Source organism: Astatotilapia calliptera, chromosome 9 (assembly GCF_964374335.1).
Source record: "Astatotilapia calliptera chromosome 9, fAstCal68.1, whole genome shotgun sequence".
Lineage (NCBI taxonomy): Eukaryota > Metazoa > Chordata > Actinopteri > Cichliformes > Cichlidae > Astatotilapia > Astatotilapia calliptera.
The window spans coordinates 7,122,200-7,138,233 of record NC_137430.1 but is presented as its reverse complement, the minus strand read 5'-3'; the positions used below and the strand labels follow the sequence as shown (position 1 = coordinate 7,138,233).

The 16,034-nt window shown below is 42.3% G+C and overlaps 1 protein-coding gene across 1 annotated transcript in view; it reads right to left on the bottom strand.

The window, feature by feature from the left end:
• znf438 (zinc finger protein 438) overlaps nt 1–15,661 on the bottom strand; it is a 54,712-nt gene extending 39,051 nt beyond the window's left edge. Inside the window, exon 1 of the mRNA XM_026179112.2 lies at nt 15,517–15,661. The gene's annotated coding sequence lies outside the window, so the exon portion shown is untranslated. The remainder of the gene's footprint in view (nt 1–15,516) is intronic.
• Nucleotides 15,662–16,034: the final 373 nt, after the last annotated feature.

Here is a 16,034-nt window from a genome sequence, read left to right as displayed (position 1 = left end):
AACCCCCCCTTGCTCAAAAAAACCCAAAAAAACCCAACTAAACTAAACTAACTGCAGCTAAGCCAGAGAGTTCAAAATCCTTAGAGACACTGCAGGGAAACAATGCTACAAAATGCCCTTTTTTCATGAATGAGTTTCACAATAGAGGTCAACCAGTCAACCACTCACCAATCCACAATCTCTTTTACACTTCCCTTAATTCCCAACAAGCTTTCTACTTCTAGAAGAAACTCAGGAAAGAGACAGGCATAGGGAAAAGTCTAAACAGTACATGCTAGCACCACCTAAATAGCACCTACCAGAAAAAGCACACTGGGCATAATCCCAGCCATAAATCGTATCCACTTCTTGCCCACCATATGAAATTCCCTGTAAGCCCTAACATTATGGCCATACCTAAAGATAGCAGTCCAGCTTGTAGGAGCAGAATAAAACTGGAAAATACATCCATCATAAAGAGGAGGAGGTTATTTTGGCAGTGTGCGGAGATGATAAAAGTGCAGACATACTCAGTGCCCCGTTTCTAAACTGTTTGTTAATCTATCATTTGGCACAAGGAGGAATGAGATAACAATACGACATGGCTTACGGTGAGCGTGGCCGCCGTGCAAAGATCGAAGCGTGTCCTTGGAGTGACATTATTTATTGAAATAAATTCACTCAAGCTGAAATGTGTATAGCGAATGCATTATGAACAGCGCTTCTGATGGAGTGGAGAGCGCATTAACTCACCGTAACATTGCCTTGCTCTTTTCAACAGATGTCCCTTGTGTGACACACGGCGGGGAAAAATGGAGAGGAAAAGGTCTGAACGCTTTAAATTAGCCCTTTCACAAATGGAAGGGATTTTCCATTTGATGGCCTATTTGAACGTATAGACAATTCTGTGAGCCGAGATTCCGATCTTAATTACTTCGTTAATTAGCTGTGATTCATGGGGAAAAGCCTTGCCCTACCCAAAGTCCCTCTGTATTGCTTAGGGGGTTTCCAAGAAGCTCTCACATCCTCACTGACTTTTTAAAGCACCAATCTTGCACTTGTGACACTGTCTGCCTTTGCTGAAGGGCCCCCTCCCCAAAAAAGAAAATGTCAGCAAACCCCACAGAGCCAGAGAGCCTTCGAATTCTACTGCCTGAGGAAGGCGAAGCAGATCGGGCCTTCTGCTACTCCCCGTCATTCCCTGATCCACCACGGACTCAGATCACAGGGATGCATTCCACAGATTTATGTTTATCGTTTTCCAATGAAAGAGTGATAGCCGGTGCAACTGCCCTGCACTGCTCCTCTCTCTCTGTGTGATAAATATAAAATATGGCCACTCGTGCTGGCTGCTTAAACTTGGCCGATCGTTGGAGCATTTAGTTAATCGGAGAAAAGCAGCATGAATAAAAAATAAATAAATTAAAAAAAACCTCTCAGGACAAAACGACAAGGCTTTGTCCAAACACCCCAACAAGAAGTTCTCACTCAACAAGATGGATCAAGCCTGTTCCCTGTCATGCTGCATCCGGATTATGTGCCACCTACAGCGCTTAGTATCTCGGACAGCCAGGGCAGAACTTGGGGGGGAGTAGGCGTTCTGGCATGCAGGTTAGCTTTGAGAGAGCAGCAGGCTAACAAAAAGGAAAGGTAAGGTCCAGCTGAGGCAGCTGCTTGCTATTACTCCATCCCAACCCCCCCAACTCCACTCTTCTCTGGCAGGAAATAAGCAATCATTTAGTACTGACAGGTACATGCTGAACCGCTGCTATCTCTGCTCTGAATCCAACCAAAAACTGGATTACAGCAGTTTAGTTTTAACCTTAAGCTTCTTAAATATCTGTGCCGAGGTTAGCCTCATGGCTTTTAGAGTGTGAGCATATATTTTCCTGAGCAGGATAAAACGTGAAGTAACGCTGGCGTTCCACACTGAAGTGAGAGAGATCCAACTTCTGCTTTTAACAGAAAAAAGCATCTTGCACAAGGAAAGATATCAGATTTAAGTGTTTTCGGTGCGTGCGTTTGTGTAGTTGCCACTGAGACAGAAAAACATAACTGCAAACAAAGAAAAAGAAAATAGAAGGGGAAAAAAGCTCTTCTCAAACATGCAAGGTGCTTTTCTGGTTGTGAAAAGCAGTAATTTAGAGGTCTCTGGTGAGCCGCACAGGGTTCAGCGTGTCCAACAGGATTCGAAGTGTAGCTGCAGATCTGCCTTAATGCACTGCCAGGTCACCGTTTCTGTGTGAAAATGGCAATGCAAGGACAGTGTGACTGCTTGTAGCTTGGGGCAAATAAACAAGGTGGTAGTAGAACGAGGGAGGGGGGGGAGGCAAGAATGACTGCCAACCGGTCATGCTGCAGTGTAAATCCATGTCTGTTAAGACTCATTATGGGGACTTCAAAGAATTTAAGAGATGGGAACAACAGCTTCAAGCTGCCATTTCATTATTGAACCAAATGGGAAAATGTGATCACAGATCCCTCTTTGTTCCTCCTTATGGCATCAAAGAAAACATTACAGTGTTTGCCACTGAGCTAGATTGAGTAGATCTAACTTGTAAATATTAGTTTACAAGTTTCTCCTCTTGTCTCAGTAGTAAGCTGCAATTAACTCCAACTCCGATGTCACGGAGTTACTGTTCTGCAGCCTCAGCACAGAGGAGCGTAGCTCTCCAACCCACAGCTGACCTCCAGAGCCCAACGACTACAGCTGCCAGCTGCAGTCCATGACAGTGGAGTTAGGGACCACATCCGTCTGCAGCAGCAACAACATGGACAGGCCAGCCGTTAGATTTAAAAAACAGAAGAACAACTGAACTTTCAGATTCAGGGAGGGTTGCCCACCAGGAAACTGATCACAGACGAGTTGGGAGAAAAGAATGATAAAAATAAAAACACGCAAAGAAAGTGTATGTGTGCAAAACAATATGTCGTTATCATTACATTATCATTTTAACCAGTTAGATCACTACCAGATGTGCTATGATTACCAAGTGAAATCTTGAGAAGTTCATCCAAGTTCATCCATCAGTTCATCCTCAAGTACAAATACATCTCCTCCTGGTGCTCCTGAGACATCACATCCAGAAGAATAGGATGGACATGAAGTCACTGTGGTAAAGTTCTTCCTTTCCCTAAAGACAATGTTTAAGAGGTGAAGAGAATAGGATCGATGCACCAAAAGGGAAGGAACAAGCTCAAGTTTACAAGGTTACAAGACTCCTTTGGAAATATTAAAAACATCTAGACAGAACTAGTTATAGCTCACAACAAACAATGGAAGGAAAATTAAAAATAAAACCATATGCAAACACTTACTTAGATTGGTGGTAGATCAAGAAATTACACACGAACAGAAAAAGCACCCATATAGTTCTCTTATATGACTGTTAGGATCAGCCTGCTCTTATACTAGCTGTAGCCTATGGACAAACATCCACTACCCTACTCAAATCAATGGGGAAAAAATCATAATAAAACTATATACTTACATATGGTATAAACTGCTTAGTGCTTTCAGCCTACATGGAGAAAATCAGTTGAGTTGCAGTCAAAACTGCAGAACCGAGAACATGTCAAACTTTGGTCAATTTCAACTAAACTATAAGCTCAGGAGGAACATCAGTGTGGTTGAAAAGAAGAAAAAGGTTTCTCTTACTCTCCTCATAAACAGGGAGGCTGTACTGAGGGCCAACCTGGAGCTATAAGTGACTGAGTGACACTATGACACCCACAGTGCCCAGCCTGCAAGGTTTTTGTTTTAGGCCGCTGCTCTTCACCATCTAACTAACAGAAACCAATTTTATTCTTCAATACACAAACTACAGCCAACACACAATATAAATAATAAGTAAATACATTTAAAGTAAAACAGAACTTCAGTTTGCACTGATGCTAAAAAAAACCTATAGTCAAATTATACCTTAAGTGACAGCCTCTTGGCAGCTTTATATTCAGAATAACAGGCTACAGACCAACACAGGAGATGTAGAGAATGCAAACTTAATATTAGAAGACAGGGCAATGAAACATCCCCCCTTTAACTTAAATAGCCTCATCCTTGTCCTAAATTTCCCAAATGTATTATTCTTTCCAAAGAAATAAATCAAATCTAACATTAGCATGGCTGATGACACCGTGCCAAGGCGGCTAGGGCAAAATAAAAATGCCCACATACAGATAGGAGCAAACAAGCAGTCAGCTCTGTTGTTCTGTCTGCGAAAGCCTTGCAGGCCCTCGGGCTCGGGAACCACTTCTCCCACTACAAACAGCTCTGCGCTCGGGCCCCAGATGTCTCATTACTGTAAAACAAGCAGAAAGATGAGCGACGTACAAGCCACTGGCCCACAACGCTGCCTCCCTTTCAATTAGAAAGGATTAGCTTAGCCTGAGCGGGCCTTCCTGTGCTGTGATATGCTACCTTGCCTCGTGCAGGACAGCCATATGTCAGAGTTAAATAAATTACAGAGGAGCTGAAAAGCTTGGCGATAGCAGAAAGGGAGTTATGGCTCCACTGAAGTGCACAACAGGCTTAATGGGAGTAGGATGCTATAGCCTCTATAAAACTTTACACCCAATGAAAGGGGGCGTGGGCAGAGAAACAGGTATACGCCTTCCCCCAGTGACTGCCATAAATTAGACCTATAGGATCCCACAATTCCTCGGTGGATTTAGCAGTTTTACTCAGCGTGCATCAATCAAGTGATAAAGCCAAGCCTGTGAAATTTCTGCAGCGTCATGTTTTGGCTACACAAGCTGGACAGCTCTCATCCAGGCCCCGTGACACGCTGTCTAGGATGGGAGACCAAACCTAACGGGATAGCCAGGCCCTCATACTGCCTGCATCAGTCACTTTTATGGGCACAGGGCGGTGTGGGCTTTAACAAGACATTTTACTCGTCAAAGGAACCGACATTACATAACCATAAAACGATGAGGCCCACAAATCACCCGTCGACTTGTGACGCATGGAAGGGCTGGGCTTGTTGTGTGGCTCACAGCTGGTACACAGTCTGCACAGTCTAGTGTTTGTGGGTGAACTGGTAACGACAACAACAAAAGATCCCCAATGCAGCCCGTTTGCTCTGTGGGCCAGGCGAAAGCAGCCCAAGTGCTGGAGTTACGACAGCGTCCCACATAGAAACCAAAGTAAAACTACACTAACCCCTCTGCCCACCACGCCACATCATTTTCCAGGGAGTCTGTGCCATAGCTGGAGAGACTCCACTGACCAGGGGCGTCTGTGGTTGAACTGAGCTAGTCTGCAGGTCTGGAGAGGCAGGCAGGCTCCGCTACACCCCTGACATGGAGCACCATCGCAGGGGGAACGTCTGAGTAATGGCGGGGTAACTTGATCCAGGGCTGGGAAGGAGTGGGAGCAGCCCTGACGCCTAAATCATAGCTGTGGGATGGAGGCAGGGAGACACACAAATGTGTCTGGAGGAAAGATATGCCGAGAGATGAGAGGCTGAGGAGACAGTGGGTAGGGCAGGCAGAGAAATGAGCAGCAAGAGGAGAGCGGAGGGGAGGGAAGGTGAGATGGTATATCTGGGAAATGGCCAAATGACAGGGGATGAAAGCGAACGCCTCTCTTCTAACTTTCATGCGAGCGCCGTGCCTGCCGACCGGAGTGGGAGGGGCCTCGGAGGGACGACAAGGCGTGGGTTTGGGTTTCAAATTCTCAAGCCCGTCTCAAACAGAATAAACACGCGTAGGCCCAAAATGACTTCCATTTTCCCTGATGTCTGAGATACTTAGACTGGCAGACATAAATAAATATATCCCTCTTCATATAGGCCAAAACATTTAACCGGGAATTAACCTGCTCTACGGAGCAGAAAGCAAAGGATCACTTTAACACTTACAGAGGCTAGCATAAAATAAATGTCAGTTACGTGCATCATTTTGCAGTAACTTCACCAACTAGCAGGACATAACTGGCCTCTACAAGTTTCCTCATAACTGCTCGGATCGTTTGCTCATACCGAGGCTGCTAGCTTGTGGCTAACTATGAACTCCAGCGTTAGCCCCTTTTCCTTTATCGGCTTCTTTAAAATGCTCACGTTCAGCTTGGTGAGCATTTTAAAGAAGCTGATATCTGTAGCCCCATTTTATTTTTTTAGAACAACTCCTATACTCTCTGTTTCTCATAAAAACACGACATAATATCAACATTTGGAACAAGAGAAGACCAGACATATTTCACATTTTATATCAAGGAAAATAAGACACTGTAACACCGGTAACAACACAACAAAGTGTGTTAGCTCTGCTACTCTAGTAGAGTTAAAAATCAGCACTGTGTATGGCATTCAAACTCTTAAACTGTAAGATTAAACTGCCTGCTAGTCCCTAAAGAATGCTTCTTACACAACATTAGTGATAATTTTAAGTGTCATGACTCGGGTCCTGCTTTATTGCGAGATGTGTAGAAAAACAGAACAGGGTTCACACAGAGTGGAGGATTGGGGGGGGTAGTAGGAGCACTATGCCTTGTTTTTGTAGGGGCCAACAAGAACCAGAACAAATGAAACCTACTTGATTCATGCTTATGGATTTATGCCCAAAGTAACCAGTTTAAATGTCATTTATTTCCTCTTAAGACTCAATGAAACTGAGACTTTTTTTAAATAACTTTAAACTTCAAAAATACTCTTGTTCTTCTTTAGCAACCATCAGTATTTGCAAAACATTGCAGCAAAATTAGACCTTTAAAAATACCCTGCTATACACATTTAAAAAACTCCAATACAAAAATAGAGAATGATGAGAAAACCCCATGACTGCACCAACTCATAGCAGGGCTAGGCCACTAAACCACTTCATGATCGTGGCAGAACGCAGCTTCCTTTTCCTAAAACCTTTATATACAAACAGAGAGAACATCCTGCTACACATTTTTAAGAGCTGTTTTCAGTTGGAGGTTAAGCTTGGGGTTAAGGGCTTTGATCAAGGGCACCCCAGTGTGGAGGTATTGCAGAAAAAGGTATATACACTTTCTCACTAGATCTGTAAGAGCTGTAATTGAAACTCGTTATCATAAAGCACCTGATTTGACTTGTGACGCATCACACTGACAAATCTAAAAAGTACCACTCTGTAACCGGTAAGTACAGGGTCAGTACTGAAGTCTACTCTCATCAAAACACTTGGTGGCATTTTTGACCAAAATGGTTTGCTAGAAGTGGAACACAGCCAGGAACTATGCTAATACTCAGAGGGGCAGCCTAATATAATAATATACCTTAGCTGCCTGCAGCCTACAAATCCTGTAACAGTCGGTCATTAGACTTCACATGTAATTTTCAATAACTTTTCTTGGAAACAAGAGTCTAGCAAGACCAACAATTTAGCCGAGAAAGAAATGCTCACCAGACTATTACTGAACCACATCCTCCTTTTTTTCCCCCATCCACAATATGGTCGCCTATTCATTATTCAGGCTAGAGATGCACTTTCCTTGTTCTTCAATCCGCCACTCTTGACTTCTTTGGGCAGCACTTAACAGATGCAATGCATATCATCTGCACAGAATTCAGATAGAACTGAAAAAAAATGGGGGGGAAAGTGGGCTAAATGGGATGAGAAACTTTAAGGTTTTCTTTTCAAAACTCACACAGGAGAGTTCTATCTTTTTAGGAAAAGAGCTGCATGTTAATTCAGTTTTGCAGGGTCTATATTGGGCCCATAATGTAGACACACCATAACTGAGAAAGTAGGCCAAGCCTTCCAGCAAGTTTCAGCTCAGAAAAACACAATTATTAGCAGCTACACAGTCCGACCTGCGAGCTAATCCATGCAGAATGACGGGCGGAATGTTAGGCTGTATTATCATATCCCTCGTGTAAAATGTCAACAAGTTTTGGGAATGCTCTCAGCTTCTTCTTTGTTACTCTACTACTTAGGCTGTTACTTCAAAGCTTGGAAACAGAATGATGCCTGAGTGCAGAAATCTGGTGTGTGCATGTGTGTGTGTTTGTGCGTTATGGTAACCTGATCTTGGTTATGATTGAGCGGAAATGTTAGACAAGCATCTAAGTTTCCTCTGCCTGCTTCCACCATCCTCATCTAGCCACATGTGAAACCACAGCTTAGCTGCGCGCCGGCTAGAACTAAATGCTCCAGTTGTTGGCGCTCAAACATGTTTACACGCTGGATGCTGGGCTTTGCATGCCAGTCCCTTGCTCATATTCTGGGAGCAGGGGGTGGTGGGAGATGTTATCATGTAGCACAATTCTTTTTTTTTTTTTTAATCATTGAACCTTAAAAGTGTGAGACATTTCCCACAGTGAGTTGTGTGATAAAGGAGGTCGTGCGTGCGTGCGTGCATGTAGGAAGACAGAGAGGGTGTTCCTCATGCTGAGTCATCTGTAGGCCAGAGCGCGGCTCTGAGTCGGCGAAAAAAAGAAAAATCTTTAAAAGAAAAATGTGTAGGCTAACCAATTTTCCAAGTGAGCAGAAAGCTGCTCTGTGAAATGAACAATAAAAGTAAATGCAAGTCATTTCCCAGATTTACCAAAGCCACAATCAAAGCTGATTTATGAGTACGTCATTAGCTTTATAAGTGGATATGTCACATAATCTGGCAGCTAGCCTAAATGAAGTGCACACTCAGTTTACGCTGCCGTGCTCAGCTGGAGTGACCTGCGCTCATGTCACATGAGACAGTCCTTGCAAGGCAAACATAAAGCAGCCACTTAAAGGCAGAGAGCGCCATTCTGCACATCGCAAAAGGGCCACTTCACTCGAATTAGGTCAAATCAAAACATTTTGCCACTTATCTAGCCATGCAGGTCTGATGTCTATTAGCTCAGATTCTACTGTTCGAGGGGATCCTGGGTGCCCGTGCCATAGCCCTATGATTCTTCTACCGGGGTTAAGCTATGTGGCATCTTACTGATATTTCAGGAAGTCCCACAACAGTTACCCACAGGAAAGATACACAACAGAGCAAACTTTAGGGGAATGTCCTAATTAAATTAGTCTAGCTACGAGATGCAGCCATCATATACATTTCTAAATCCTGGTGACTTCCTTTTTGAGTTACTGCATTTACAGAGATTTTCAGAAAACTTGACCTCTGACCTTGAATATGAGGTCACACATAATTGGAATTTTTAATACATACACTACCGGTCAAACGTTTTAGAAAACCCCAGTTTTTCCAGTTATTCATTGCAATTCAAGTCATTCAAGTTTAGTGAATAGTTAAGTTAAACCCTACAACCATAATGGGTGGCTGTGGCTCAGGTGGTAGAGCAGATCAGCTACCCATTGGAAGGTTGGTGGTTCGATCCTTGGCTTCCCCAGTCTGCATGTCAAATATCCTTGGGCAAGATACTAACCCCAAGTTGCCCTCCAATGTGTTCATCAGAGTGTGAACGTAGATTAGTTTGCACTTGTGTGAATGAGGCATGTTGTATACAGCGCTTTGAGTACTCTGGGAGAGTAGAAAAGCACTATATAAGAATCAGTCCACTTACCATAAACCACCTATCTAAATGTATTTATTTTATTGAGACCTTTCCTCTTTCTTTTCACTTTTCCTTACACTTAATTCTTTGTACAGCATACAAATACTCATTTTCTTATGCAAATATTGGCAGGGTGCTGCCATCACACCTCACTGCTTGGGTTAACAGCGCCTGCAGCTTTGATTGGGGATCCTGACCATTTTGGTGATCAGATAATAGCCTTGTGTTTACAACATCAGAAATCATTGAAATACATTCATTACAATACTGAGTGAGAGTGGAGGAGATCACCAAATGTTCTGTTCAGCTCACAAGAAACCAAAAACTACATTTGCTATAACATGTAATATATCGACTACTGTCTCTATGCTGTCTGTGGCAGCTTTGCTATAAAAACTACTTTCAGTAATGTATCCATTATGTTTAATTAGTCATCTGACTAATTGTCAGGAATTTCTTCTCCAGTAGAAAGCAGTTCCAGAGAAATCTTCAGATTTTCCCATAGAAATAACGGCCAGGGACGCACACAGCAAGGATTTCACAAATATTCAGGTCACTAAGAGTGAAAGGCAGCCAGCTGCTCTGCTGCCTTTAATGCTTCATTTAAGTTCACAATAAATATGCTGCGCTCGTCTCCGTGGGCATTTTTTTTTATTCTAAAGAAGAGAGTAAAGAAAATGGCAAGTGCAGCATATTCATTATTACTTTAAATTAGCTGGAAGTCCAGCAGTGCTTAAATACTTTTTTTTTTATTTTAATTTTTCCTTTTTCAGTTTTTCCTTCCATAAAAGACGTTATTACCCAGGGCCAAAGGAAACACATTAGCACTGTAAATGTTTGATTGACAGGGTTTATTTAGATAGAATAGAGTATTTATTCTTATGATACAGTCATAAATAACAGGACAATACACATTCTGATGACATTCTGGGGACACGTTTATTCCTTTTAAATAAGGGAGTGATTCATTTAAAATGTTAGCATATTTCTTTCTCCATCAATCCGAGAGAACATTGCATATAGGGCTGCTCGATTATGGCAAAAATGATAATCACGATTATTTTCACTGAAATTGAGATCTCGATTATTTGACGATATTTATTTAACCCTTTAAGACCTACTATAGAACCAAGTCCGCCAGAGCTTATATTATTTTTTTACATGTTGTAGTGCCATTTGTGGGAGCATTTCAAGTTGCTAAATAACTGTTATAGCCCATATTTTAATAATATGTATGCATTAAGTCCATAGTAACTACATTAATTGCAAAAAAGTGCAATAAACTACAAAAAAATTTGAAAATCATTTTTGTTTTTTTTACATATATTTCTATTTGGAGAAATTTAAGAGGTTTATCCCTCAAAACTTTAAATACAAAAAAGTTGCAAAAAATAGTTTACAACAACAGGAAATTTATTTTGAGTGTCTTCATAGTTTTATTTTGGAGATACACCAATTTTTATATACTGCAGGAAAAACGAAAAAACAATCCTATGATGCAAATTTGCAAAGAAAACAGCAGGTGCATCAAAATAAACTATTTCCAGCAGTGCAATTCGAGTTCTAAGCATCCCAGAAACTATTCAGAAAAGTCAAACATGACCAGTAGAGGTTTTTAAGGCCTACAAGTAAAAAACCACAATTTCCGCGAAAATGACGTCACTTCCGGTTTCGGCCAGGAAATGGCAGACATGCGACATGCGACAGTTATATTATACTGAATATTATACTGCAAATTTGCAAAAAAGCAGCATATGCATCAAAATAAACTATTTCCAGCAGTGCAATATGAGTCCTAAGCATCCCAGAAACGACACAGAAAGTCATAAAGTCAAAGATAACTTTTAAAAAGACGAGTATAGGCCCTGAGGCCCTGATAGTGAAAAAGACTACATTTCCGCGAAACTGACGTCACTTCCGGTTTCGGGCAGGTAATGGCGGAAATGCACAAGTTCGCGCTGACGTCTATTCCAACGTAGGAAGTGTTATGAACAGCTGATCGGATCGGCAAAGCGTGTTTCTGGAATATTATGTTTTTGTTCCTGCAAGCGCTTTTTATGCAATTTTTGCAAAGCTTTATGTGGAAGGAAACCGTGACCTAGGACAAGCTGATGGCATCAGATGTAAGTACAACTCCTCCGGTTTATTGCGCTAGCTTACGCGGTTCAGGTTCCACGGGGATTTAAAAATAGTTACACAAAACGGAGTGTGCTGCTCTGACCGGCTTTAAAGGGTTAACAATGACTTTAAAAAATAATATAAAATAGTGTGCAACACCACTGAAGTTTTTTTTACCTCTTTTCAACGAACGGCAGTCACTCTCCTCTCCAAATAACTTCTGCTTAGTTTTCCGAGCTTCCTTCGGGTCCTCTTAATCAGCGGTCTCCAACCTTTTTTGCGCCACGGACCGGTTTATGCCCGACAATATTTTCACGGACCGGCCTTTAAGGGGTCGCGGATAAATGAGGGAGGGGCTAATAATCGGCTCAGTCATTTTTAATGATCGTTGAAAGCCCAGATCGTAATCGTGATTAAAATTCGATTAATTGAGCAGCCCTAATTGCATATACTATCAGTTTAACAGTGGACTGTCCTCCTAACTTTTGTTGCTGTTAGCTGGCTAGCCCCTGCCAACTGCATGTTTTCGCTGCCATTCCTGTGACCCGTCAGATCTCTTTACTGTGATCAGCTGTGAAGTGGACAATCACACTAACCAGAACCTGCATCTGATGGAGAGCTGATGGCATCGAGTACATCATGTTCAGCAAGGCATCAGTGTAGGGATGAAAGAGAAAATTCCTCTGTTCATCTATTTGCCAAAAGCTACTGGATAGTTTGAATATCTGCAGACAACTACCTGCTAAAAAGTATTAATCAATAACTTGGTAGCTCGCGTCTTATATTATACATACACACGTAGACAGGACAGAATTATTAAGTGCTGCAAAACAGAGCAAGGAATTAAACACAGCTTTTCCAAGCATCCTAGTTATATTTTGGATGCTTATATTATTCTACTAGAAATAAAAAAATTTCCACAGCAACAATAACAATAATTATTTGTTTTTTGCCCGTTACAGTTCAAACCTTTCCTGAAGTTTGTATGCTGTGTATAAACTGGAAGCTCACTCTCAGTTTTAACTTGATTTTACAAACTTTGAGCATTACAAAGTTAAATACTCAGCATTGGTCAGTTTTTCAGGGGGGCTAGTATTTTGTCAGGCTAAAAGAGGTGATGATAATGATGACTCCCTCCTGGCTACTCCATGCTTTCATTCACACACTATAAAGCTGCATGGCCTGGATATGACATCCAGGTCCTAGGCTAGGACACTGTTTGTAGAGAGAGAGATTTTTCTGTCAATTCTTCAGCTTTTCTTTTCTTTTTTTGGTTTCATTGTTTTTTCTGTGAGCCAGCCAATCAGAACAGAAACAGAATGCAGGATTTCCAGTGATGACAACAAGCTCAATCACACTGGAGAGGCTGGTGGTAGGAAACTGAGTGGTGGCGGTTACTGTTTGTGAAGCATGTGTTGGAGGAGTTTTGTTATGAGTGTAAGACCTCCACCAAATGCAGAAAGTCATCTTCTGATTTGAGTGGCATGACCTGTTTTCCATCATCAGCACAAATATCGCTGAAACAGCGATTTCTGTGAATAAAGGGTTTTCCAGTGAAAACATTTTTTCTCTGCACTTCTGAATTAGTTCTCACTGGCATCAAATCAAGCAGACCAGCAAGAGGAGAAAAAGAGCTCTTCTCTAAAACGCTGCCAGCCAGGTGCTCTTGAGCAAGGCACTGAACTGAAGTCTCAGACTTTCCCACAGTAAAGATAGAGAGTTACAGCATCTTTATTATGTATAAATAAATAAATACTGGGCTGCTGTAGATGGTGACCATAATATATAGCTGTGTCTAGAAAGAAAGACCAAGAATACTGGCTGGAACATGTATACCACAGCAAGACAGATTTCCAGCTCCAAATAGATGGCTCTGACTGGCGGGGAATTTTCTCCCTCGATCCTCTCCAAAATCCGTCATTAAAACATCTTTAAAAGCATTTAATATCCACTTTCCATTTTCTGTGAAAGAACTGAAAAGGGCATCAACAGCAGCCCATCGGCCTGTTTACTGAGATCAGAACTGGAACCAAAAATCTAAAAACCACATAAATGTGTAACAAAGATTTCATTCCACTTCTAGTACATGTCTCATTGTTGTCATACTACAAATTCTCTGACTCTTCCACAGCTCCCATAAGCAGACAGCTGATCTAAAACTGAAGCCTGCCAATCACAGGTCTATTAAAGACGCCAACCCTCCTCCAGCCTTGGATTTCCACTGTGTGAAAATGTCACTAAGCAATGCCAATTAAGTCAAGAACCTTGACTTCCACATCAAACAGCATGCCTGAAAGAAGAAACAAAAAGAAGCCCTCTGTGGCTCTACAAACGAGCAGCGGGAAGGTTTTGCTGACTCAGGAGTGATGGTTCCACTGTGACGCATGGATGCGCAAACCGGGCCGACATTGGAAGAGTGATCAGAGGGAAACCTTACCTGCCATCTCATCACAAAAATCAACATCTGGATAAGCGAGACTGCACTTGGAAACAAGCGCTCTGGACACATGCAGGTAAACTGAGCTCTTCTGGGACTATCACCAGAGGTATGTTTGGAGGGGGGGAAATGAGCAGCATTTGATGAAAATAACAGCTTGTCAGCTGTTAAGCACAGAGGTCGAAACCTTTTTGGGGGTTGGACAGCAGCCACTGGCACTTAAAACAATGCACAGAGAGTGGGGAGAATGGGTTCCCCTAAACACTGTTTCAGAAATACTCAGTATTGCTGATTTCATCTGCTTTTATTCCAAAGCAGGAATACCACCATCTCCTGTGCCACTGCCCAGGATCGCAGAGTTGAACTGCAGGATGACAGACTCAGTGAGCGCCCATGATAACAATCAGATATTTTTCAGAAGATTCATGCAAAATAAGTGTTCACAGAGGGTGAATGCATAATCACATCACATGTGCACATTCCAATCTCCACTACAAATCAGACAGTTCTGTGTCAAGCACTGTACACAGTTTCACATAGAAAAGTGATTAAAAACCGATTAAAACACTCTGAAACAAATGGTGTGCATGTTGCAGATGTTCTTTAGTTCTGATCATCTTTTGGGAACCTCTTGAATAAACACCGCAGCTCTTAATCTGCAAAGGGCCTGAGGTGGAAAATCAAGTACGTCTATTATTATCTACTTTAAAAATCACATATGCTATAATAAAATCACAACTTCTGACAATTAAGAAATGTTTTGGGGGCTGCATCTCATTGCACTGCTCCAAAAGGTCCTATAAATTCTTGGCAGCATGACTTGCAGTGTTCTTTATTTTAGATATTTGACACACATATTTGTATGAATGACAAAATCTCTGCCAGCCACTAAATGTCAGCTGGCATTATACTGCATATCCTGGCTAAACCCCTGACCCATCTGCACAGCCTTAATTATAACGTCTACAGCAATCAAGACCGATATCCATCAAATTTATACACACTGGGGCTCCAGCTCGATCCTCCACTCACACGTTAAAAGCCCAGGAACTGAGCTGAGGGCAGACGTTGGGTTGCATTCAAAACAATATGAATCAGCCTAGTATCTGCTTCCACATGTCTCGGGTCTGCTTTGTGTCAGTGTACACATCTCACTGCAGGGAATCCTATCCTGGTGACGTATTTGTGCACAGCACAGCTGCAGGGTTAGCCGCAGGCCTGCTCTGCATTAGCTACACACAGCCTGTATGACATCGTAGTTACATTTCCTCTACCCACCGTGTGATGCATGAGTACTTTTACACCAAATTCCACACTTTCTGGAGACTGTTATTTCAGTTTGAAGCCGCTATCCACACTATAAATCAACACCAGAGCCAGGGATTGTTCCCGCTGCAAGTACAAGTCACCCTGACAACATTGCAAAGCGAGCCGTTTTCGGCCTTGTTTTTCCCCCCTGTAAGCTACGGGTCGGGTGCAAATGTTGAATAACCTTTAAACGTGTCTCACCTGGATCCCCAGTTATGTGGCGGATGTGCCCTCAAACTACAGGGTGGCTCATTTTTCTTAAAAACCTGGCAAAAGCGTCGATCCTCAAAACTGTTTCTCTACAGCCATTTTGAGCCAAACCATCCGCTTGATCCGGCGAGGGGTGATGAATGTGTGCGACTTATCAAACGCTTACGTTTCTCGACGTTCCCACACTTCAACTATATTTTAAAAGTTAAATAACAAACAATTATTCCACTCTGCAACTGGCAGTGTCAGTCTGAGTGAAAAGGGAAGAACATAATACAGTCGCTCATTTATTTTATCACCCCGTTTAGGCATAAATAGTACGGCCCGTGGGGACCTACTTTCCTCTGTTCTGTCAAAGCAGCCAATGAGTAGCCGTGTAATAACCTGTAGCAGCGCAGCACAGCACTGAAGCTGTCAGACAGCTCAGACACATCAAACATATAAGAGCGGGCTGGTGGGGGTCACTGCAGGACACGGTAACAGACGCATAACGGTGTTTCAAAACTTTA